The 23,656-nt window shown below is 41.2% G+C and overlaps 1 long non-coding RNA gene across 1 annotated transcript in view; it reads left to right on the top strand.

Annotated features, from left to right (window-relative positions):
- The window catches only part of LOC119024775, a 39,138-nt gene extending 27,153 nt beyond the window's left edge, over window positions 1-11,985 (top strand). The window contains exon 3 of the long non-coding RNA XR_005076598.1: window positions 10,251-11,985. This is a non-coding gene — a long non-coding RNA (uncharacterized LOC119024775). The remainder of the gene's footprint in view (window positions 1-10,250) is intronic.
- Window positions 11,986-23,656: the final 11,671 nt, after the last annotated feature.

Here is a 23,656-nt window from a genome sequence, read left to right as displayed (position 1 = left end):
CTCTTGTTATACAAAACCTGCAGTGGTGATGCCTCAAAGAGGTCTGTGTGCACTGGCCTTTCATGCACACACCCTCACACACACACACACCGTCTATGTAGCCTTAAATTTCTAAACCTCTAGGGGAAAACTCACACCTGTAGCAAATTCATTCTCTGCTCTCCTCTATTACACTTACATAAGGGGCACAACAGAGCCCTCAGTGGTATATGGTAATGTTTGTTGAAAAAGCAGCAAGCCATCTTCACTTCAAACTCGCAGGCTTTCCTCGGTAACTAAGAACTGTGGCCCAACTGTAAATTCTCATTTTTCTGAGCTACTAATGTTAAAATGAATTCATGTATAGTTTTCTCACATAAGTGAAATTCAGATTTCAAAATATTTTGCGGTCCAAAGTATGTTTCTTAATGAAGTATCAGTTTGTATGGGCTTTAAAAGACCAAAACTAAAGCTGGTGCACAATATGCGTCAAGCTCAATTAAACAATATGTTCATATACATATTTAATCAGATTAAAATGGTGTACTAGATGACAGAAGTACAAAATTGCAGTGCTGCACAAGAAGTGAGACATCATGAAGAGACCCATAAAACCACTGTTACTCTCATTGTGCATGACTTTCTTGTTCTAACCAAATCTGCGAGCAGTCTGTGTAATGGCATGACAAGTGCAACAGTCATGAATTCTGATCACAGTCCACAGTGTTGCTATTGTGCCAAGTCACCACATAAGGCAGGATTTCCGGTGCTTACTCATAAATTCATGGAGGACATCGAGTCTATTAAACATGTAAATGGTCACCCATTAGAGATTTGTTGGCATTGGTGCTGCTATTCTGCAGTTCCTTTCTGGAAGCCAGTAGATTTAATACTTCGCTCATAACAGCCTGAGGACACGATGCAGTTTTGGTAAAACCAGCATTTGTAGCGTTGTTTATGTTGTTACATTTTTTTAAATACTGCATTATATAAATAACAATTAAATTGTCCTGATGATGATGATAGGCAATACACAAGGGTTGGTAAACTAACCATGCTCATGATATAGAGGCTAGTGTAGTTTATTTTGAAATAAATAGTCACCTATTGACAGATGGTCTATTTTGAAAAGATGTCACCGTGCATGCCCAGGTTATTCAGCTATGTGTGTGTTGACACTCCTTCCTCATTTGACCAGCAGCAATAAACTCTAAACTAACTGAAGAAGTGCATCATGAAAAGACAAATTTAAAAATAAAAAGGATAAAAATGGTACAAAGACGGGCGCCCAGGTAGCCTAAGGGACAACGAGGCCGGCCATTAACTGCAACGTCCCCGGAGGCCTTTGTTGCATGTCACTCCACATCACTTTTTCCCCTAATTTCCTGTCATGTCTCGACTGTAAGCAGGGTCTAAAATCACTACCCACTGCTCACCATTAAAAATTATGCTGGCAAATGAAATCAATAAGTCAGCCGCCATTAGCAGGTTACTGAGACAGGCTCATTCCACTGCAACCTTGCATCAGTTCAACGCAGAAGTTGGTTAACCATGTTGTTTTTTTGTTTTTTTATTGACTCAGTACGCTGGTTGAGGCTTGCAACGAATGAATTAACAGCCCAGAAAATGTTCAAAGAAAAGAACATTTGCAGTTCTTCCTTTGTGCAGTATAAAGATGGCTTTATGTTTGTATGATAAAGGAGGAATCTCCACTATGTAGTATCGCCAGATGATGACAATGACTTATCACAATCATTAGTAAAAACCCAAATATTTCAAACACTTTAACCATATGCACAAGAATAAACTGAAAGATAGGTAAGCCTGATAAATATTTCTTCCCTTTTAAGTTTCTGGACTACCTTCGAAATGGAACACTGACACAAATAAAACATGTCTAGAGGAGTGCACCCTGAGTTTCAGAGGTTGAGGAGAGTTAGCAGAGGTTGCTGTGCTTAGCCAGTATAAAAAATGGAGGCCTGTATTGAGTTTGTAGGCCTGCAGCTCCAGGCAACGGTGATAAATCCACCTGTGAGAGAGCTTGTATCAGACAGGCCCAGGCCACTGGCAGATAAATCGACTGGCCCGTGCCCTGACTGGGAGACGCACCCCTGTGGGCTTCCCTGCCGCTGAGAGTTATATTTCCAGCTCTGTCCCTCGTAGGTTGGAGCAGCGCTTCAGGATACGAGCAAGCTAAATGAAACACTAATGCACCAAGTTTCCCATCAGAAATTTCCATAATTCATTTCCACACATTTCCTTGAGAGCACACTGTGGGATTTGAGGGAGGGGCTGGGAATCTAAATGTACCAGCTGTGTGAAAAGAGGCGTCTGATCAACAGTGCAGTGGCTGGGGCCTTATGGTGAAAGCCAGCCACCTGACCTTACAGGTGTATTCCCTATCTTTCTAACAAGCAGCGTTTTCTTTTTTTCCGTCAGAGTGCAGGCAGGGTTTCTATAGTCGAAATGTGCTTTGCCTCCTCCCCCAATCTCTTTGGATTTAGAGTTTACACAGTTGAGAAAATCTATTATTTTATGTTGTGCATTTCAAAGAAATCCCCTTTCTCAGCCATTTCATTTTCATCAATAAATAAGCCAGATTCTGCTCTTTCATTCAGCGCTTGAATCTATGTTGAATGATTTGAGGGGCTTAAAACTGCTTCAGCAGTTCTCTTTGTGTTCCTGGTTAAATGTTTCCCTCCAGTTTGTTTTTGTTGCTGTTAAACTACTTACTAAAACCATTTGTTCTCGGGAAAAAAATCCTTCTCTCTTGGATGGCAGAGCAATGAAGATATTACTTTTGATGTTGTTCTCTCAGACCATAGGCTGTTTGTGTCTGCTGGTATATTGAACCAAAGCCTGAGATGTCCAATATTACACTCTGCTCAAAAAGTTCAGAAAAAATATTTCATAAAAGGCCATTTCAAGTTTATGATCCTTCAGAACTGTAGCCGTCCCTAACTCTTTGTTCATGGATTATAACTTTTCATTTCAGAATCCAGACAAAAATAATGTTAAATAATGCTGAAAGAGAATTATTCTTTTTAGACCTCCAAACAGAATGCATACAAAAAAGTAATAATTTGTTCAATAACAATATTTTTTAAGATTAGTCCAAAATCCTCTACCCATAATAGAGCAGTAATGAGGCTTTGCAAGCATTGTTGGATGGAGAACAAATGGTTTGTACCAACAGTGTTTAGAACACAGAAATAGTCTGAACACCAGGTGCTGTAGAACAATATTCCCTGCAGTGTGATGAATTGGTTGACTAAAGAGGGTATTCATCCAAAAGCACCATAGTCTGCAATATGTGATTGCTAAACCTGACAAAGTCGAAGAAAAATGGCATGTTCTTACAACCTGTGATACATCTACTGTATTCTGAAAGATTATAATGACACGTCTATTTTAGAATGTCATGTACAAAAGAATCATATTTTCTATCCAATATCAGCAATCCTCATGATTGTCACAATAAGTGTTCTGAATCATCAGAAAATAGTACCACCATCCATAAATAACAGTTATGGATGGAATGTCACTGAAATGCTTCTTGTTTCTTTTAGCGACATTGTGCCAAAGCCACAAACAGAAAGGGGGCTTTGGTGCTAAAATTAAGACAAGTTTACTCTCATGTTCCATTGTCTGGAAAACAATCCTAATAGTCTCTTTTTTTCTGGGTTTGTAAAGACCAAGAAAAAAAAAGGAAAACAATCCTCCAGGGGAGCTTTTGCCCGAGGTAAGACACAGGTGGATGGAGCCCAGAGCAGGGTCACAGTAAAGATTTATATTATGTACAAAGTAAAGAACAGAAGAAAAATGGCTGTTCAAGTGGCGTCTCAGTGAAGCGAGTGAAACAGCTGTTCACGGAGTGAGGAAGTGGTCAGGTAAGACAGGCCTGGAAATAATAATCACAGGCCCATCTGCTGACCTGGGACTGCATGGCCCCCGGGCTCCCAGCACAGGCCCTCCGTATGGAGCGCAGCACAGCCCTCGCCCCAGGAAACCTGGCCATGCCGCACTAGGCTGCTGACACTGCCACATGCTCTCTTTCTGTGGCCGGGAGAGCCTGCAAGCCTGTGTACTCTGTCTATATGATAGACTCAAGTTAAGGTGCCACTGCAGATACTATCTATAACCGACTGACTGTTATTAAATGTGGTGCACTGTAGGATACTATTTATACTGTATGTGCACCTCAGGGAGGATGTTTAAACTTAAAGGAACAAAAGATCCCAAACAAACCCCCGCTAAGAGTGATGATGAATTGTTGTTTTACCATAAGTTCCATTTAAAGAAATTAGTTCATTAGATACGAGGACAAAAGTTTTGGTGCAAAATGACCAACAACAGGGGGATCAGGGGCCAGTCTCGTTCCAACTGCCAAACTACTTAATTCTGATCATTAATTTAGTGACTAATAGCGGTGTAAGATGGCATTTTAATGTAACGTCGGATTAAAACACATTTATCATATTAGAGAGCATATCAGTGATTTCCTGGCTGTGCATCCTTGATGGTTTCTCCAGGAACAAATCAATATTGTGCTGTAATTGAGCGATGAGGAGGGTGAGAAGTGTGAACAGCCTAATCATAATTAAAGAGCGGGGCTGCTGAACGTGAGGGTGAACTGAGGCTCTGAAAGATAAACAGTGTCAGCAAGAGAAGGCTGCACCACAAGGCAAAGCTTTGTTACAACTTTGCTGTGTTGTTGTCTGAACTTACATCAGAGACAAAATGAAAAAGATCCAGGCTACAATCACCCACTACGGCATATCTGAAAAAAACTGCTCTCAAGTAGAGAGCAAGTTAAGGCAGCAACAGTCACAAACCCTCAGTTTATACAGCTTTTGTAATGGGTAAAGACTTGTTATGCTGTGGTAATATACACACAATATTAAAATTAATTGTAATTAGTCCCCATATTCACTTCACAGTCTGAAATGTGATGCAGTTAAACTTCAAAAACACTTAAAGGAAGCAGACGCTTCCTCAAAATCCACCTGCTCACGCTTAAACAAGCTCCCACTTAATCAACCCTCTCTGCCTTTTCTGTCTCTCACACAAACACGCACGCATCATCACACACACATATTCTTTGCTCTATGACATGCCGTCAAAGCGTGCAACACAAAAGCACCTTTAATGCATCGGAAGAAAAGTGGTAAACAGATTTGCATCACTACCCCACATTATCTGCTGACACCCAGAAATGATTTGTTTTATGCACACTTGGCCTTGAAGTTTGCAAGCAGGTTGTCAGTGATGATAGAATTGAGGTAAATGGTGTAGACTGAGAAAACAACAACTTTGCTGAGGTCCCCACTTTGAGCTGGAAGGCGAACTGCTTAACGCAAAAGGCAATTTTAATTGTATCGATTCAGCCATACAAATGTAGAATTCTCTTCAAAAGTGTGCAAGTCAGCAAGGTTTCTGTCTCCCTAATGCAGCCAAAAGGAGCTAGTTTATTTTGTAAAGCCCCCTCAACCCAAGTAGACAGCACACAATCAGGATGGGGTTTTAGTTTCGCATGATCCAACACAATGCTCGAAAGTTATTTGACAGAATAAAAGTGCAGATTGTTCGAAGCCCTCTTTAAATATGATCAGCATTGCAAAATGCAAACAGCAAGATAAATATGAATATTTTTGCACTTGCAATTCTATGTCATTTGTCGGGCAGGGAATAGCAAGGTAGCCTTTTTTGCTTCTTTACGAGCTGAAAAACATTCTTTTGTTGTGAAACAAATGAAGAGCTTTCGAAGATGTGTTATCAGAAAATAAACCATGCCAGAGAAAAATCGACAAATACTGGACAAAGAACCTACAATTATGACTTCAAGCTTTCTTGTCCATTACAGGAAATAGGATTTCTAGTTCTCAGTTGTAGATTATTATAACATTCACCATCCATGAGAGTGATTCACATTCCTACAATCTACACTTTTGATTCCACATATCAAACATTCCACAGAGGTCAGAGGGTAATCAGTTATTATAAACTGCTCTTATACTTAGGTTTTAAACTTTCATTTTTTAAGGCAAAAATGTCATATATTTGGTTCAACCTTCTTAAATGTAAGGATTTTCTGCTTTTCTTTGTTTGTTTTTTTTGTCCAACCGACAGTCAAAACCCAAAGACTTCTCATTTACTATCACTAATGACAATCTGAAGATGTCACTTTGGGCTCTGTGAAAATGTTTTCACATTTTTTGTTATATTTTATTGACTAAAGGATTTAATCAAGTAATTCTGAAAAACTATTGGCAGATTAATCAATTGTCATGTTATGTCATGTCATTGTCCGAACCGCTTATCTCTTTCCATGGGGTTGCGGGGTGTTGCTGCTGGAGCCAATCCCAGCCTTGTCTCAGGGCGAGGGCAGGGTGCTCCCTGGATAGGTCGCCAGCTCATCGCAGGGCCCTATTAATCAATAGTGAGAATACTTTTTAGCTGCAGTTGTAATGGACCGGAATGCAATAGACTTATCTCAGTATGTCCAGCACTAAAATTCAGCTAAGCAAAGTCATAATGAAAGAAGTACCAATGAAGTGATGAGAATTCAGCAGTTTGAAAACTTTGCTTGCACAAATGCAAATGAACACTGTCACTGTAAATGTTATTTATTAATGATCATACTAAATTATGTGAAAATGAACCACTGTTAATGCCAACTGCATGGGGCTTTTCAAAATTCATGAACAAATCAGTTAAGTCGCTAAGAAACAGTAGTTAACAGTGACATTTTGATTTCATGAGGCATTCGTCTTATTATTTATTCAAGTCTATTTATTTAAAGCTACCAGTAAACGCTGGGAGAAGGGGGATTTCCTAGGTTGTACAGGGATGTTGTACAGCTGCAGTTTACATGATAGCATTTCTGCATTTAGTACAGAGCGTATTTATGTTTACATCTGTGATGTCATATCCGTGCAAAACTCTTTGTTAGGATTGTTCTGACTTTTCTATATGCATCTCTGTTTGTATAAATGTGCCTGTTTACTTGCTTGCTCGCGTGTTTACAAGTGCCTCCTTTTTTTGTGTATAGGCATGCACGTCTGGGAATGTTTGTGTCTTTGTTTACACACACAGCCTATCTGACCATATGAGGCTGCCTTACATTGACATGTAGTAGATGACAGGCCCGGTCTGATGGGGATGGTCATTTCCCAGGTAGATCTGGGCACACCGTGAGGGATGGGCTCTGCGTGGCTGTCACTAGACATTACCAGACGGCACATACAGCTCCACATACACACACACACACACACACCGCAAGCCCATGAAGATGATCACATTTGATACACAGATGACATTCTTTCCCTGCTGTGACAACACGGGCTCATTTTTCTGCTCTGACATCCGTTGCTGTGTGGGTGTTATTCAAGTCAAATCTATCATTTTAATGGAGAAGTAGTCAGACCTGAGGATTATTTGAGGGATAAATATATCATCGTCTGTTCGTTCGGTATCGACCGAGTGTCATTGTGCCCCTGACTAACTCTTTCAAGACGAATGCCTGAAGATATAACATACAGAGATGCAATAGGCCCCATAGCATAAAAACATCAAGTTAACAAGGAGAGGCGAGCTGTAGAACCATTTGCACAGGCTCAGATAAACTCTTTAGCATAACCGCAGAGGGATAATGAACAGGGTAATTATGTTATCCTTAGTGAGTACAAAGAAACAATAGACCCATCAATTAAAAATCCTCAGGACTGCTCTTGTTTAACGCCATGAGTGTAACAAAGTGAATTGTCCACCATGATTTCGGCTTTTTGTAAACGTCTTTAGCACAGTAGATCTGATGAAACTCCAATTTGCCAGTAACCAGTGCACGGGGGCACAATGGAGTATTCCAGCATATTGCTTAAACCATGGCCTCTGAAAGCACGACTGCACGCGGCTGCATCATCAAAGTCCAGCAAGTCTTCCATGTGTCAGGGAGAGATTAAGCTCTTCCAGAGAGGGCAACGCCTCTGATCACTCTATTCAATCGATGGGATTTGAATAAAGGAATAAAAGATCAGGCATTGTGTATCTGGGTGCTGTGCAACCGCTGGATAGGATTAAGGCATGTTGGAGCCGTAACAGTGACAGACGCCATCAATCACAAGTTCCCTACACTAGTTAGCTAAAGTTGATATTAGCCCTAAATAGGACACATCTGTTTGTTGCTGCACACTCTCTGACTTTAATTAATTCTCAAGTCATTTTATTTTTAGGCACGGGTTTTTATTTGTTGCTGCTCCTGTACATGTGCACAAAAATGTAAATTGCATCCTTCCTTTGCTCTCAGTGTGGGGCTCACATACACTGTGATACTGCAAATTAAGCACGCGCACACACGTTCACATGCACAGTGGAGCACACGCGGACACACACACACACACACACACACACACACACACACACACACACAAACACAAACAATATGAAAGTCACTGTGCAAACAAACTTTGGTCTGGTGGTCTGTTTCGGCCTCATTTTCCTGGCTGAGTTCTCTATCATCGCCCAGCGTCTCCTCCACAGGCTGTGTCAGATAATAGCTTCCTTTCTCCACTTTTCAAGAGAGAATGAGTCTATTCCCTGGGAACTGAGTTCAAGGGCAGGTCTCTGTAACCCAGAGAGACAGACTCTTGCCAAGACCTTGGCTTTGGATCCTGGAAATGGCCTAGCAGCGCGTTTCATGCCTGATTTGAACGCGTACGCCGCACTGACCAGAAGCCCCAGCTCTCCCACATCAGACCTAGGTGTGCAGATCCAGTTCAGGTACTTGGACTGTCCTTGCCATCTTAACCTCTAAGTCTCAACCACCACTAATTGTTCTGACTGTCATCCTCTTGCATCAGAAAAAGTGGTAGTTTCTTGAGTTGGGAGTGTGTACTACCAACTCAACTGATGCTCTCACTTGTGCTGTTATTTTTCTTCCTCTATTGTCCTCTCTCTCTCTCTTAGCCCTATCCTCTCCTCTTTTCACCCATCATGTCCCACAGTGGGGCATAATTACTAGAATCCTTTGCCTGGCTATGCTCTCCTATTATTAGCCTAGCGTTTAAGCCCTCTCCCTGGTCAGATGGTCAATGCTTGAGGGCAATATGTCACACTACATGGGCACAAAAGGTAGCCAAACAATGCCTATTGAGGACCAGGTGCCATTGCAGTAATACCATTTGGCTAGCATTCACTATTGTGGTGCACTGTGCCTGTTGATACAGTACATTAATTGCTAGTGGTTTCAAGCAACCATCTTAATTAATGCACCCATGGACAAGGTGTGTGCACTCAACTGTCCACAGAAGCTATTATGACTGTTCTCTGGATTAGCTCGCTGGCATCCTGGAATGACTCACATAAAGACACAATGACAGAGAGGAGAAATATGAGTGCATCCCACATAAAAGAATACGAGTAGCATCGTTGTAGCATCATTACGATGGCTTTTCATCATTATGCTGCATGAAAGAAATGGCCGTTTTTTGCAGAGATATTCTTGCCGATCAAGCCAGCCTCCTTAATGATGTTTTGGAGCTTAGTGTTCACTGACAAGAATGAATTTGATTGGTATTTTTGACATTCATACTTTCTTTCATTGTTTAAATGGGTCTTCTATTTTCAACAAAGTATGACATAAAGCATCAAAATGTTCTGCACTTTATGTCATAACAGAACAATTGTGTCCCTGTTTGTGTCCAATTTAAACGAGAATCCAGTGATGCCGATCCAGTGATAGTGCACAGTAATGAAGCAAGTTTATTGGTTTCTTTGAAACAAGTGAATAATCACACTGCATGTATCTTGGCTGCAAATGCAATGATTTATCTAATATATCAAAGAAAAACACAAATTCTAACACACATTTATAAGTTGAAACTGGATTTTGTTTTTTAATTTTTTTTTCACGATAAATAGAGCTACAATGATTTGTCAATTAATTAGTCATCAACTGAATGAAAATACAATATTCTGATATTCGATCCATTTCTTAATTTTTTGTGCATAAACGTCATTTAATAGAAAAAAACAATGAATCAACTGATGGTGAAAAGAGTCTACACAACTAACTAACTTGGAGGATTTCAAAACACATGGGTTTAAATGGATACATACTACAGCCATTATCAATATATCAATATATATCAATAGTAATCTTTAGTATGTAAGTGTTGGAGGATTTTTTAGACACAAGGCCATTCAATTATTGGTTTGGTTTTTTTGGACGCTGCACTGTGAAACCAACTGTGTGTTTACTAAACCCTCCACAGTCTCTAAAGGTGGACGTAAAGGTGTGATGAAGAGGATAAAGGCCTCTCCAGGTCTGGGTCAGGCCTCCTGCAGCAGCAGCTTGCCTCCTGGATAAGAGCAGCAGACCCCGGTCTCTTTACTTACAGCCCGCTGGAGCAAGAGGTCGACACACACCTGAACCCTTCCCCAACACAGAGTGGGCCGCGGGGCCCGGAAACACACAGGACAGCCGACCTGCTTTGACCTCTCCTCTGCTCTGTGGCCCCCTGGGACCCCCAACAATAAGCTCAGGGACCACTCGCAACCTCTCTGTTAGCACACTCTGCCCCCTCAGCACCTCAGCCAGACAGTGCTGCACTATTCAAAAAACACACACCCACTCAGGCGCGTACACTGTACACATAAACAAAGAGTCACACTCAAACATTATACAGGCATCACATACTGCCTCATGCAAACACAATCTGTCACACACAGCCATGTAGCGCATCTCTCCCTCTGTGTCTCTCTCTCGCTCACTCACTCAGTCTCTGTCTCTCCCCTCTGTCTGTCTGTTTCATGTGGAGCCAGGTGGGAGCTCAGCGTTAAACTGGTGAATATCTCCATCTTGTGGACAGTGTTTGCTTAATATGAGACATGTTGAGGGGCAAATGTTTTATTGTCTGGTCAGGGAAGGTCAGAGCACTAATTTACTTTGCTACAGTTCTGCTCTTCACATAGGACGCGGCAACACATAAAAACGAGTAATATCAGTGCATCTACGCGGTAACAGCAATTATTTTCTTGAATTTATCATGTGAGCCAATGTCTGTTGTAAACAAGGTATGTTCATGTGTGAAATCATTTGTCCACAGCCTCCCAGGGTCAAAGAGGCGGCAGGGTGACTTTATCTTGAATGTCACTTTGTTTTTGGTTGGTTAGACAGTACCCTCTCTTGGATTGGCTTCTCGGATGAAGGCACAGGTGAGGCCCACAGAGGAGCAGCCCCCTCTCTCCACAGCGTTTCCTCTGCTAAAACAGCCCTACATTTTAATATGCAACATCTGTGCCGGGAGAGCCTTCCAAAATGGCTGCTCCTTAGAGGATGACGGTAGAGTCTGCTCAAACTTGGGGTTGGGGCATTTGGTACTGCAAGGTTCTGCACAGATGTTAGCATTCACAATGTCACTCTGTCCTTTGCTTCAGTACCCAGGGAGGTCTATTTTAAGGGAGGGTGGTGTGTTTTCTTCCTTAGTTCCCTGAGATCACTTTATCTGTAACTGTCATTGTAAAGAATTCTAGGTAGACTTGTTCAACTGAACTGGGACTGCTGTCTCTGATCACTAAAGTATGAAGGAGCTTTCTGCTTGTTAATTTATCATTTGGTCTGGTACCACTATATGGTGGCAGCGCGGTGACGCTGTACCATGTAGTCGCAAAACACGACAGCGGTTAACGGTGCAATACATCAGGCAATCACATTAAAAGCCTTCAAAACGATACTGTAAAGAGAATGATAAAGGATTCCAAGACAAAGCCACTGTTGTTTCCCGAGTCATCTCAGTCGCATTCGTAGAGGAGCATTAGCTCAGTCGCACAGAGCCGTGTTTGTGCTGTGCTTTCACAAAGAATTGAGAATATTTTCTGAACAGAGATGCCATGACCTAAAGGCTGCTTGTCAGTCGGATTATTCAACTGATTCTCAAACAAGACTCTCGACAAGGCTGCGAAGAATCAGGGAGGGAACGAAGGGGGCCAAAAGAGAGAAAAGGCAAAAGCAAGGAGAGGGACATGTAGGGCGCCTAATGCATCGCTTACACAAAGAAGATGTTCATATTTAATGCCCATCATTAAGGCAGGGTTTGAGCATAGAAGACGCTTCTGCTATTTTCCCACACCCCTTGAGCCAAGTCCTTGTGACAGCCCTCCACTGCATCCCGGCAAATTATCCGCTTGAGCTGCGGCGAACAAAAACAGCCCAGTGCGGGGGAAGTGAGGCCCAGCCTCAGCTCCACTCCTGTGATGGGGAGACACGTCACTTTGCATCAGCTCCAGCCCTCCAAACCACATCATCTGCAAGTGAGGAGAACAAGACCGCTCCGTAGGGAAAGGACAGTTGAAGAGAACGAGGCAGATAAGAATAAAGGAGATAAGAATGCTGGAGAGGCGTGGGGAGGAGGAGGGTGAGAAGAGAAGAGAAGAGAAGAGAAGAGAAGAGAAGAGAAGAGAAGAGAAGAGTATTGAGGCTTTATGACACTTCGGTGTTCCCTAGGTGAAGTCAATGCTGATCAGTGGAATTGAAACATTATTAACTAGCACAGCCATGATACTGGTTTCTGTAAAATGTTTTAGCCAAATGATTTGTCATTGCCTTGGGCTTTAAACTGCATGACAAATGAATCATTTAGATTTGCTTAGTGGGTATGTAATCCCCAGAGTACACAACATGTAGTCTAAGTGTGAAAGAAAATAATTAGACACACAACAAGTACTTGCAGTGCATCAATAAGCAAACTGCTCCTCGTATTTCATTTCTATTCCTTACATGCTCACAATACAAGTAACACCAAGGGTCTCACTACAGATCTCCACTGACTTGTGCGTTGTAGGATGTGCCTTGCCAGTTGCAGCCAGTGGTTGGTGCTAAGCAGTCTAGTGTTAAAGAGAGTCAGGGCACTCTCTGCTGGACATTGCTGAACTTGCAAGACCAGTAATCTAATAAAGGTGGGGGTATTGGGGTATTTTTTTTTTTTTGCTTCGGTAAGTACAACTCGGTTTTAGATGTTTAGAAAAGTACAGATGCCGGTGGCCTCTTTCTCAAGGATATATTCCGACGTCCAAGGAGACTTGAGAAAAATTGAGTTACACCAAAATAAACCTGTCTTCCAAGATGCATGTGCTCCAAGCCTAAATTGGCCTATTTAAAGGCATAACCATAGACAGCCTTTGAATAATATTGACTTGCAAACTGCACTCAGGTCAAGGACGGGAAGCTAGACCATGTTAGTTGGCACAAGAGTGATGGAAAGTAAACCAGATACATTTAGGACCGGCACAATGTAAAAAGTCAAGTAGTCTGCTATTTTTACAAATAATGAATGACCAGATTGGATTTGTATCTGCTGTGAGGAGAATACAAAAAAAAAAAAACATATTTATGAAAATGAGGTAGTTTTCTGTAGGAAAATTCAATCAACACTCTAATGCTTACTTCCCATGCTTGAAAATTAATTAAAATTTAAAGCAAATTAGTGTTCCAACTTTTTTTTTAACAGTACATTTCTGCATCATGAATCTATTACTTTCATTGTGTGCTGGTGCTATTTTTGCAAGCTTTAATGATCACAAGAATTATGTGCTTTAGAGAAGGATAAAAATATTGCAGCAAGCCGCAAAACCTTAATACGGCACCGACTGAGGAATCTGCTGTTTTATGTGGCCGTGGATGTCTTTTGTGACACTAAATGAGATTTTTATTTGACACTTTTTTCATTAATTAAGAATTAAGTGAGTTCATTGTCTTTGCCTGCAATATGGGTACTGATGTAGGAAATCTGGTAACATAACCAGTAAGACTAATGTAATTTTCAAATCAGTAATAAAAGAAATAAAGAGATATCGCAATTGTAATAATATGCTTTAAAAATATGAAATAAATCCTGGCTTCTACGCTACAGGACATGTTAAACTGTGTCTACTCCTGGAAAAAAAAACATGTTGAGAGTCCAGTAATCCTTCCATTCTTTATTCCTTGAAAGCCTTCTGATACTACTACAGCCCTGGTCCAGTATTTATTGAACACACACAGGGTACGTGCAGGCTGTCTGTCTGAATCATTGCTCTCTTGCAGCAAACCACTCTGTACAGCCGAGCACACTATCCATATTCATGTGATTTTTGCCGGAAGGCATTGGTGTCTACTAAAAATAGCATGGTGAGAGAAAGGGTCTCTCGCACTGTGTATCCTAACATTCATGAGCCTGGTTGCTGTGATTGGTTGTAAACACGTGTCTCTTTGCTGAGACCATACTTCATGTTGTTGAGTAAACACTTGTAAATAATTGCTGTGGGCCAGAATAAAGAGATTTTAGAGGCGCGTGGTGTAAATCAACAGAGTCATTGCCTGGCATTCCTCAATTTTCTTTCATTTGTATGCGCACGTGGATGGAGAGATCTCTGCTTAGTCGGTGCATTTGTGTTCAAGGGGGAAGCTGGTACATGTCCATTCCTGCCTGCGTGTGTGAGTGCGTGTGTGTTTTTGCCTTTCTATGTGGTGTATGCGTGAGCCCAAGCGCAGATGTGGCTGCACACAGGGTTAGTTTTGTGTAGAAGGGACATGAGCAAGTTAAGCTGAGAGGGACTGATCGCATTCAAGCCTTTTAAAATATGTTTAGTGGGCGAGCGCGTGTACGTTCAAATCTCATCACATCTGGCTTGTGCACGGCGTTTCCACAAAGACAAATTGGTTCTGGCTCAGACTGATTTGAAGTCAAATCACCAGCAGATGGCAGCACATATCAAGCTGCTGTTGAGGTACAAACTCAATGCTCCATGAGCATTTTACTGGTTTACACAGTAGGTTCTGCCACAAGGTGACTATACTGACAGCTAAAGTATTGCCATTAGTTACAAATTACCATTATTGAAATAATTATCTGATCATACAGTCTGCGTAATTTACAATCTTAACATTAAATGCCAAATAAAAGTAAACCAATACATTTCAAGACAATATAAACCACAGCAGTCGGTGGATCAATAATGTTTCCCACCAGTAGGCATCATATTCTACTTTTAGCTCTGCTCTTGATCAGTCAAATGTACTCAAACGTAACTAACCACGCAGGTAATTACCGGTAGCAATGTGTAATGGAACATTCAGAGCCACTCTGGGGGTAGTTTGCTATTCTGAGCCAAATACTTTACATACAGATTTTCTTTGGACCAAAAGGAAGTGTGTTACAAATGTATGCAGGCCTGTACTAATGTGGCAAAGATGCAGGTCATTTCCTCTTTGAGGGAAAAAAAAAAAGTAAAAAGTATGTGTTGCCTGAGGATATACTCTGACTTCACTAAAACCGGACATGGAAACTGTGACATTGTGTCTCTGTGCCTGGGAGAATAACGAGGCAGCTGTGTGGGTGTGTATATATAGCAGATAAGGACCAATCAGACCTGAGAAGGACCAGATATATTTAATTTATACTGAACACTTCTGACTCTATACGGAAATGAGTACGCATTCATAATGCTGTTAATGTGGCCCTCACTTAAGGACCACATTCACCTGAAGCACAGAACAAAAATGTGGTGAAATGAAAATGATATCCTCCTCACAAAAGGCCAGCTGCAGGAGGTTTTGCCCTACTGGGCCTTACTAGGATGACTTATATCAGATAACGCCTGATATTTATTTCACCCCGACAGTCAGGGATTTACTGATCCCTTTGGTGTTTTTATTCGGAAATTATGAGATTTACTCCTTACCGCGTGTCCTTATGAGACCCTGTATAAATCTCCCTGCCTCAGATCATCCCCATATGGTTTTTCCTTCCAACCATTTGAACTGAAAAATAAATTAGTCAACTTTATGAGCTATTAATGGAAATAGGACTAAAGACAAATCAAATTGTTTTTATCTAATTAGCCACAACAATGGGCAGAAATACAAGAGGGGACTTTGTAGTAATAACGCTGAGGAGATTTATCAATCAAATCTGTAGCTTCCCTTTGCTTTACAGAGCTTTATAGATTATTGCTTTGTTTGGTTTTACTGTTATTCCTGCTCAGTACCAAATAACAGACCAGGTAACAAACCATTTAGAAGCTGAAGAGCTAGATATGTCCCTCAAGGGAGACAAAAAGCAGAGCTAGAAGAGAATGATATTGGGCTTACATTTAGAGTTGTTTAATACCGACACCAGTATTGGAAATCCCCTTGATACAGCCTATAATGCTGGATCAGGTATCGGCGAGTATGGAGTCTCCATGTAATTGATTAGCCCTGACACAGGACCCTCCTGTTTCCTAGCAGCATTCCAAACACCTGTATGCGACTAACAGGTTTTTTTTACTGCACATGTAGCCATCACCCAGAAACAGCAAGCGATTTACGTAACTTCAAACACGTGTCAGCAAATTTATGTGTGTTTTTTTTTTTTTCAGATTTGACAGACTTAAATGAATAAAATAATGTTCTACAGCGTTTGTTCTCTGCATGATTTTGCTAATGTTTTACAAAAGGTTTAACCTGAGCCAGGCCAGAAAACAATGTATAAGTATATAGGACCATGTGTTCAAAGTCACAACTTCTAATGAATAAAAAGATTAATTCCTCCATACAGGAAGTGACTGATGTGTGGATAATAAGCAACTGTCAGTGTTTTAGTTCACAGTTTGTTTTCCGCTGCCTGCAAGTGGCCATGAAAACTAATTTCTGCAGGTTTACGCATAAACAAGACTGACAGTCTGCAGCCCTCTAAGCAAACGTTATTTGGGGGCCTCAGGTGCACAGTGAGAGCCTCATCTGTACTGTAAGCTGATTAGGCCTTTTTCACAGCAGACATTTTGACTTGTCACAGCACAAAACACACACAGGTGTTACTAATATCATTAGCAGTGGCTCTGTTCTACTCTAGCGCTCCAGTGGCGAGCGTCCTGCGCAATTTGTCATTTCATCCAGTGAAAGTGATGGTCAGTGCCAGCTTAATGTTGTGCGACTTGAATGCTTTTTACACTTTGCTTATACGAAAGAGATAGAAGGGGTAACAGATTTGCTTGCATCAGAGTTTAGTGAATACATGTGTTTTCTCAACCTCTGTCAAAACTCAGCGGGGCGCCCACATACACTCATATTACACACTGCTTGAAAGTCTTGTGCTTTAGACCAGCATAAAGGAGAGCGGAGCTGCAACACCAGTAAACAAATTACATGGTACAGTACAGTACAGTAAAGGGATCTTAATTTTGATAGACGCAATACCAATTTTTTCAGCAAGCTTCAGCGATCTCGTCAGCATTTTCTCATCTTCTTTAACTCCAAAAAGTGACCATAGCCCTTTCACCACTCCTTGAACCCCAGGGCACACACGGCACGGACACATTTCTGCATGCAGAAACACACAAACACACACTGCCCTTTATCAGCACTCTAGCGCTGACATGTGTACCAACACATGCAGCCTCACATGGTGAGAAACATGTGCCCCGCTGAGATCTGAGCTTTGTGGCCTTTGAAACGCTCGCTTTCAACACGCTGCATGAAGCGAAGGATGCCCAGCTGTGGAAAAACATGCCGTATTGTAGCTCTCAGGGAGATACCGGGGGCAATGATTCACCAATTTAATCAATTAAGGTTTTGATCAGAGTGGAAAAGCAGCGATTCACTAAGCTTCCAGCAGATTTGGATGCCCACATGCTGATCAAAACACAGATCTCTTTCCATTGTGCATTGTGACAGTGGGGGGAGAAAAAAAAACAGTAAATTACGTAAATAATCATCCCAACACTTCACAGAAACACTGGTGTGGGAGACTATGTGGTGCTTTGTTGCACTAAATCAGCCTATGGTCACAGTTTCTTCACATATTTTGTTTTATACTTTCTCTGCCAGCTCACAGTTGCAAAACACTGAATATAAATACCAGTGGCCCTAGCAATAAAACATCATAAAATTACCATCCATAATAAATGTCACTGATTGAAATCTCAATTATGAGTATAATTATGATGATTATGTAATTTTACAATAACCATGTAATTACGATTAGGTAACCTTAATAACCCTTTATTTCCATGCAGCTCAGCTCTAAACCTGTTGATATTGAAAACTTTTATCAATCTATTAAATAAACAACTTGTCAACCAAATTACATGGAATTAGGGCTGGGTAATATATTGATGCTCTATTGGTATATCATGATAAGGTGTTGTCTTGGTTTTAAAGGCTGCATTACTCTAAAGTGATATAATTTTCTGATCTTGCCAGACGGATGTACTTCATTATGTTCACATTACTGATGATTATGTATCGAAGATGGCAGCTGAATTCCATGAAAGGGCGGTTGGCTAGCTAGATAAGCTAGCAGCATTAGCAGCCTCCTATAACGTTAGCCAATCACTTTGCTACGCATTGAAGAAAGCTAAAAACTTAACTCAGTATGTTTAAAGCAAAGGCTTACCTTACCTATAAATGTTGACCCCAGCCACATTATGCCTCCAAAAAAAACGCTTCTTACGTGGTTGAGGTAGCAGGCTTGCTATGAAATGCTAAATGTGCAGCAACCGCAGCACAAAGTGTTTGGGGCAACTGTAAGGTTAATATCAGGCTAGCATGAAAGCTAGGCCACAGCTAGCAAAGCAAAGACGGCCCTACTTCAAAGGGCTCATGGACAGTAACACTATACCTTTTTTAACACTTCAGTTTTGTATTATATTTGCAAAACAAATGGTAGCTAGATGAAAGAATTTAACATTCATTTTAATTTTGGAATTTTACTGGTAATACAATATCTGGTAGAAAATATATGCATTTATATAGAGGAAGTGGCTGCTTAAATGTACTTGGAGTCAGTTGTAATTAAACAAAACTCGGATAAAAAATGTCCGTCTGGTTTCCACCTCCCACTCCTTTGGATTAACCACAGACTTCCAACCCTCCCTCGTCTTTCTCAAAGCACTGAGTGCATAAAAATTACCTTGTTTACTGTAAAAACTGCTTCGACTAATAAAGGTCGCACAGTTTTGACAACCATCGCCAATCCAATATAATTTTTGCAATTTCCCCCTCGGTATGACTGTTGGAGAAAGAGATTTGAGATGACTGAATTTAATCTACGCGCATGTGTATTGCTGATGACATTTTGAAGCACTTTACATTGATAGCGTACAGTATAGTTCAGGCAGGATCGCACATTTCTGCCCCAGAATGGCACACCTTTTTGAGATTCATAATACAGTGTAGAGGATTTAATGTGAAAAGGTGTGATTAGTCCCATGGGGCATGACATAATTCAAACCCTTTCTGACAAGAAAACATGTCTTTATGTACCTAATTGAAACAAAATTTGGATTGTGAGGGAAAAAGCTGCACCTACAAGCTCTAAGCTTTTAATTTTATATCCCACCCCTCGAACACTGCAGGCGCTGCGGTCTTAACATCAACACGAGAGGCAACACCTTTGCTTACAGCCGAGGTTGGGGCATTTTATTAAGCCGGTATCACTGCCTCAAAAGCAGCCAATTCTTCCCACATCAAATGTATTGCGGCTGTGGTCTCTCACTTTGACTACCATGGAAAATGAGGCTTATGCTAACTTGAAAGTGCAGTTCCCTCAGCTTGAAGTGTGCATGTTTCATGGTAGAACTCAGCCATCTTTCCCGAGGCAAACTCTTCCCAATAGTGCCCCGTGCTGTGAAACACTCGTACAAAATGACACTGTGATTTACCCTGGTCTGTATCAGCCGGTTGCCCAGTAAACCAAATTGGCAAACAAAGACCCATCACCTAGCTTCCAGTGTTTACCCTCACTTAAATAACACGACTAGAGGCTGTGGGCCATTTGTTATCTCTTGTCCCTGATGCACTGTTATATTTACAGCCCTTTTATGAATCCTATGACGATACACTATGTCCATGTACCAGTGGGAATTGGTTTTCTAGGTCTCTGCACTTCAAATGACACAGTACTGACGATCTGAAGCTCATAGCCTAGACTTTAAGGTGTTGTCATTAAATGTACACTAAAGAAAGCAACATGTCCATTCAACACACCTAAGTATTGTCAAATCACCGTAGCAGTTACCACTTTGGGTTGTGCAACAACTGGTAGAAAATGTGCAAAAGAAATTCTTCAAATCTGTGAATAAGGGAGAAGGTTTAAATTTTTTTTCCCAGTTGCTGTAAATTATCGAGTTACGAGTGATACTAAATATGTTTTGGAGAGGAAATTCAAACTCAAAATGATAATACTTACAATATAAAGAGCAGATGCCGCAAATAAATAAGACCAGTGGATTTCTTCGTCAACAACTTGGGTCGGATTTTCCGCGACGGTCCGAAAGATGTGACTTCATGCACGTTCTCAAGCGCCTCAACTTGGCGCCTCTCTCCGCTCAACAGTGGAAATGGAGTCCGCACAACACAAAAGTTCCACAGTGGACCTTTTGAACTGGATTTGTTGGCGGTTGAAAACGCGAGAGGACAAACGTGTGCAGCATCTAAAAAGGACTTTTATCTGCCTCCTTATTTCTTTATAATAAAACAAGAATTCGGTGTTCGTTGACCTACAATGACATTGGATTATTCCCCTAAATTATGATAATTAAGTTGACAAATGACACAAGGTGAGGCCATAAATCGACTCTCCCCAAATAAACAATCATCTCCACAGTTCACATCTTTGATATCCTCTCGGAGTCAAGGACGAACAAAGTCGAGGGAGTCGGGACTGTGAAACCCCTCTGCGGTTTGGATGTTGGTTTTGTAAGTGGATCACAGTAAGTAGGACAGCTAAGATGACACAGACAGACCTAGATGTGTCTCGCTGCCTCTCCCTCTCAGGAAACCTGGTCAAGCACCAGAGTGTGTGCGAAGTGGGCAGACAAAGCATAATGCTAATGACCAAGTGCAATGCAAAGACCTACGTCTAAGGCTGTGAAAATATCATTTCTTTTTTGGATAACAATCTCCGTCAGTAGTATTAAAATTACCAAAGTTACAAAAAAACAAAACAGAGCCACAATCAGATTTCCAAACCAGTGCTGGGTTGATTTTCCTGTTTTATTTGCTTTCTCTCTCTGCTGTGTTTGAAAAAGGTAACAAGGATTCTTTTTATACAAGTATTATATCAAGGTTTTACATTTTTCTTGAGAACCTTAGTTTGATCTGAAGAGAGATTTCAGCCCTTTGAAATTACGTGAAACCATCCTTTAAATCCTTTAACATGCAAATAGTATAATGTTATTTCATTCAAAAATCGATCAGATCCAGCGTTGATCAAATAATATCACATTTGGCACTTCTCTTTATATGTATCAAATCATTAACTCTATTTCAAATATGCTCAATCTGCCTGCACAAAGTCTTTACAATCATATCTGTAGAAATGTCTTTTCCGTAACAGTGTGGAATATTGGCAACACATGATTCCTACTTTTACCCCTCGCTACACTTTTTCTCGACGCTGCAGAAAAAGATCTGGCTTCGGATGCAAGCAGCAGCGTGACTGAAGCCGAGATGTGACTGAATCAAATAGACGGGGAACGGCCTCGATCAACTTATGTGTCGAAATAAAAGCATCTCACACATGAAAGGCAGGATCTCCATGGTTTCCCTTGGAGCGGGGCCTCGTTGCCATGGGAGTGGAAGGCGCTACTGGAGGAGGAAAAAACACAGAAGGACGGGCAGGAAGACAGTGTCATCTTTCCACATATGACACCCAGTCATGCAGAGTTTATCTTTGAAAGTAATCCTAAAAGAAACTTTATGTTGTGTTTTTTTTGTTTGTTTTTTTTTGTATTCAATCAAGGATAATGGTGTTCAGTTCAGTTCAGAAAATCAATCCGGCCCACCTCACCTGATGCATGACGTGTACCGTGGCAGACTGTTTGCCTAACCGTTTTAATGGCTATTCAGACAATATTGTGCAAGCCCTGTCCTGATTGTGCTAATGCATTTAAGCATCCCGTCAGCATGTGCCTGTCCGCAAGTGTGATCAGACCCCGGAGGCGACCGAGAAATGACACACATGACTGATGTTGTTACACAAGGCCTCGCGGTGGGTTATTATTAGCCTCCACTTTTTACTGACGCACCGTCAATTTACCCAATAACCAAACAGCCATACTGGTGAGCAATTGTTTACCCGAGTCAGACCAAACACCTCGGTTCTGTTTATATAAGTCCGATCAGATGTGAGGAAGTCCAACCTACACTATGTCTGGTTGTTATGTACCGAGCAGGTCACGCTTGGACTCAGCTCCATGCAGTGCCTGAGGTGATTGAGTGGGTGGCGTCACACGGGGCAGGTGCGCAGGCTAAGTGATGAGTCTGCTACGTGCAGATGCAGCATATTTGTTCGCGGATTTATCGTAACTTGAGAATGTCTATACAGATAACAATATGGTAGGAGGTTGCATCAAGTTAATTTGGTGCCGTTGTTAAATAGATGGTGTAACTGACAAAACAGAGGCAAAGTTAATGACCTGAATGGTCAGGCCGGCGCTGGAAATATCAATAGAGTGGGATATATTTAGTAAGTCAAATATTCAAAGTAATCAAACCGTTAAAGTAGCTTTTTTCCTGATCGTCTCAACAAACAAGTGTGGCATTTGATTTTAAACGCTGGCTCAGAGACGCGATAAACACCTGAATGTTTTCATCTATAAATTCCACATTAGACATTCACTAAACTATATGACATGTATGTTGGACTGGACCACAGGACCCTATCAAAGACACTCCACTAACTGTCTTATGCGTCAAGTCTTGCAGGTCTACAGATTGACTGTAGTTTTTGTGCACCGAACACATGGAATTATCTACAAAACATTCTCAAGATTGACACTCTTGTCACGCTGGGACAATTCAAGGGGACAATCTACAGACACTTCACCTCAGTGTGCAGTTGTTTTCACTGAGTGTTGTTCTTCTGAAATGTTTTAACTCCGCGTATTTTTGCGTATCTCGACGTCATTGCAAATGAGGGGGAACGGCCGTGATTTTCGAGGCTTAAAGGGAAGGTTTTAATTTAAATGAACTGACAAACAGACAATGTCCCACCTCATTTTGATACTGAGGGCTCCTGTGAGTTTGAGTGAGGCACTGCCAGATTGCCTGTGTGTCTGTTTCAGTCTGTCAGATCTGGTTTCATCTTACGTGATGTGTCCTCACACAAACTACTGACGCAGCTGAAATATAGCGTACAGCCTGCTCATTACTTCCACTAATGTGCTGCAAAGCTGAACACTGCCAGTGTTTACCAAATTGAACAGTGGGCCATAAACAGTGATGTCATGGCACTGAATAACAGACAGCGTCACCGCTAACATCACGGAATAATTTAACCTCCTATAGTCAAATCATTGATAAAAGTTTAAGTTTTTGAAGAGGTTTGTCTCCTCTTGTATCTCATATATATGATGTCTTAACTATGGTGGTCAAAAGAATTCTCCCTCATTGTTCATCTGTGTCACCCCTTTGGCTGTTGTATTGTTAAACGACAGAATTCTTTGTCCTCAGAAAATCATGCCAGTGACAACCGGTTGCTGAGGAAGGTGAGAAAGTCATTGCAATGGACGCCTACTAGCCTGCGTCAGTCTAATTCCAAAGCCTGCGAACATAAGAAGGTGGACTAAAGCACTGGTCACTGGTCAAACATCTTTCCAGGGACATTTTAAGGTGTATATTATATATTTTGGCACATTATAAGAGCCTGGTAAAACAGAA

The sequence above is a fragment of the Acanthopagrus latus genome, chromosome 8 (assembly GCF_904848185.1).
Source record: "Acanthopagrus latus isolate v.2019 chromosome 8, fAcaLat1.1, whole genome shotgun sequence".
Lineage (NCBI taxonomy): Eukaryota > Metazoa > Chordata > Actinopteri > Spariformes > Sparidae > Acanthopagrus > Acanthopagrus latus.
This window is presented reverse-complemented; position numbering and strand designations above follow the sequence as displayed.